This window comes from Vombatus ursinus, unplaced genomic scaffold, assembly GCF_900497805.2.
Source record: "Vombatus ursinus unplaced genomic scaffold, bare-nosed wombat genome assembly UNPS02014781.1, whole genome shotgun sequence".
Classification (NCBI taxonomy): Eukaryota; Metazoa; Chordata; class Mammalia; order Diprotodontia; family Vombatidae; genus Vombatus; species Vombatus ursinus.
This window is the reverse complement of record NW_020954559.1, coordinates 24,793,860-24,797,699: the sequence shown is the minus strand read 5'-3', so window position 1 is coordinate 24,797,699 and position 3,840 is coordinate 24,793,860.

Here is a 3,840-nt window from a genome sequence, read left to right as displayed (position 1 = left end):
TAAATGCACAGAAGAGAACAGAAGGAAAGACAAAAAGAATGGCAGATCCACAGGACAGCTTTAAAAATTATGTGCTAAATTTATTGCATATTTTAAAATAAAAGCAAACTGACAAACCAGCAGGTCAACATTGAAAGTTACATGTTGAATTTATTATATAATTTAAAAAGAGAAATAAGACGTAGATCACAGTGATTTGTGATTTTAGGTACATATCTATTTTTTTCTGTGCAATTATGTATGTGGAAATGACTATTTTATTTGATGTCTGTTAAGTTAAGAATTTTAAAAATATATTTTGATAATAACCATCATAATTCTACTTCTCCAATCTACAGCCCCTTTAAATGGTAGACCATACCATCCTCCAGCATAGCACTGACTGCAAAGGACATATTATTGGCAGCATTAAGTGCTAAACAAAACATTTTAAGAGTCTAATTAACTTCCAATCCAACAAACTTCTTGCCATCCAATCACAGCTGCCAAGCCAGTGTTCATAACCAGTATTCTATTAAAATACCAAATTAACTTATTAGTTTCTTTATTAATTTTTTTCAGTGTATGTATATGTGAAAATAGTAAAATCCAATAGAACTCTGGTGTTCATGCAGCACAAATGCTGAGATTCATTTCAGATGCGGAAACTACAAATCCTGAAGAATTTATCTTGAAATTAATCATTATTGGAAGAAGGGAAAACATATAGAGAAATGCCAGTGTAGCAAGACCATTTCCTAATAACATTCAACAGCATTAATTTATTAAACATCTTCTCTGTGCCAGGCACTGGACAAAATGAAAATAGTCCTTGCCATCATAGAATTTACCATACGCTGGGGAAGGGATGGAGAGTGGGCATGGGAGTGAGCGGGGGGGGGGGGGGGGGTTCAACCTGCAACAAATAAATAAGCCCAAGTATATACAAACATAAAAAATATATGTAGCCTGTTCTCCTCTCCTCTCCTCTCAAGATTCTGGACTCATATGAGTCATGCATGTGAAAGAGGATGTCTATTCATGTATTTCATAGGATCATATATTTAGAACTGAAAGGGATCACAGAAGCCATTACGTATGTGACCAGTTTCACTTGAAAGGCTTTATAATAAGCAATAAAGCTAAGTGGATTCAAAAAATCAGCTCAAAAGGCCTTCTGATGCTACAGGCCTACATGTGCCTTTGATTTAAAACGCAGCTTTCCCTACACAGTACAAACTGACCTTTCTGACAATCCATTTTTTGGCATGGTAATGCTACAAAGGATGGACAGGGAAAGTGACCTTCCAGAAAAGAAAACTCAAAGACATATTTATAGCTACCACTTGAGCTGTAGGAGACTGATTATTGAAATTAAACTTAAAGGCTGTTATGAAAAAGTTCAAGATATCACCTTCAAGATTCAAAGTAGGAGCCTTGGGCCCAAGAGATATGCTGAATGCTACATTCAAAAATCCTGTCCTTGTGACTTAATGATAAGAACCACATTCATGAGTGTGTTTTTGACATTGGTTCTCCCAGAAGCAACACAGCTATTGCCAATTAAAGTAGGTAGCTAATGTAAAGTATCACACAGGTTCAGAAATTTATCTTTGCAAGTATAGAGTTAAGAAGGAATGATTCAAAATGAGTTGGTATGATGTAGAAGACAAAAAGGCCTTAGGCTACATTAATAAGAGAGGCACCGGAGAGGCAGAATAAGAACCTGTGTGAGTACTTCCTAGTGTTCTTTGCTCATTCATCAGCCACTGTGATGCTTCCTAACTGTGGTAGTACCCAAGGGCTTTGTCTCAGGCCCTTTACTCTTTTCTCTCTCTAGCACTCCCTCTGGGCTACTGTCTCAACTTGCACTCATACTGACACTCACAGGTTGGGTCCCCAAAGGGTTAACTGCTACTCTTCAGGTTCTAGTTTGGGGTCTCATGAAGCTAGGAAGTGGGGTAGATCCTGAGCTCCTACTGGTATGCTTCCCATTAAAATCACCCAATAAATGCATTTACAGAGGTGATATAGTGAAAAAAAAAGCACTTGGTAAATGCATTTACAGAGGTGATATAGTGAAAAAAAAAGCACAAACTCCCACAAATATACACAGCATCCATGGGAAGACTGAGCTAAAACCTGAGTGCTGAAACAAGTTCAATGGTAGTGAGACACACATTTAAGTTGCACCTCTGGCAAAAGATAACTCACATCTCCTGGTACTTCACAACCTGGAAATCTTTTCTGTCTTCCTAAAAGAAGGCAGTTGGTACATCATATCTGCTGGGCAGGCTGCTCAACTGTGCTCTGAGAGATAGTTCCTCTCTTGACCCCATTGCCAGCATGCATCTGCACATTGCAAATGATCATGCTCCCTGTAGATACCTCCTCCCTACCTCCCTAAGGAATGATATGATTTTTTTTTAATCTTATCTCTCATACATGGTAAGGATCAGAAACACGCTAATTCTTGAATGTCTGAGATCAGAGAGGTGAGTGGGGTGATATTCTGATAAACAACTCTCAGCATTTCACACTTTTCATCCTGTTTCAGCTATCTATCATATGTTCTATGAAACTCTATTTACAACCATTTCATTTCCTACTTTTAACTTTCCCTTCTAGAAGATATACTTAATGAAGAAATATTGAGTCTAAAGACTTGGGTCACTTCTGCCTCTGTTTGAAAACAAGATAACAAAGAAAAAGTGCCTATGATTGGTCCGTGGACTCACAGGTATTACTTTCATGTCTTCTTCCAGTTAAAAGTGATTTTTTTTTTTTAAAGAGAAAGATATGTGGATCTAAAAACAGCGATGTCATTGGTGTTAAAATAAGGTTTGATTTTACTGCATCAAGATGACAGGCTCCTAGAAAGGACCGGGGAGAAAATCAATCAATAAGCATTTATTAAGCACCTATTATATGCCAGGCACTGTACTAAGCAAGGTACACCATGGCCTGAGTTTTGAAAAGAAATTCAAAAGGCAAAGAAATGTCAATATGAAACTGTAAATCTGGCTACTGTAAAGCATGACAGATATGACACAGAAGGACTATTAGAGAGGAGGTGCCCAATAATTCTGAGTAGAAAATAATAGGAGGGTTAAGAATAGTAACTATAGCTTCTGTCATCTACAAACCAATGAACAGATTACAGGCAATAAAGAAAGTAAGCTTCAAACTTAACACAAGGAGAATAGGAATCCACTAGTCATGGGGGTAGGAAGCTTATGGCTTAAATACAGCAAAGAAAAAGCATATTTAGTCCAATGAAACAAATCTAATTGAAGTATTAAGGAAGTCGTGACAAAAGTACATTGAAAGGTACCTAAACAAGGATGAATAAAAAAATAGAGTAATCTTAGAAGTATAAAGCTCAGAATAAGGCAAAAAAAAAAATTGTAAGAATAGCAAAGGGAATTTTCTTAGCCCTTTGTTAAGCACAAGAAGAACAGAACAAAGGTTAAGACAGACCCATTGCTGTGGGGAGGGCAAAATAACATAGAAAAGGTGGGAAAATGCAGCTCTGATTTTGCTTCCTCAAATACGATGATATTACAAGTGGAAAAGATAGAAAGAATATGGTTAAAATCCAATTAGAGAACAAGATCGGCAAGGAGATCACTAATAAAAGAGCACCTAGTACCTCCAAGTTCAAGTTTTAGGCCCAAAATACAGCCTAATATATTTGAAGAACTTGAAGATAAGATCCAAGAATTCTGTCAATAGCCATAATATACCACTAAAACTGGTTTTTGTTCAGTTGTTTTTCAGTTGGGTCCAACTCTTCATGATCCAATTTGAGGTTTTCTTAGCAGAGATACTGGAGTGGTTTGCTACTTCCTTCTCCAACTC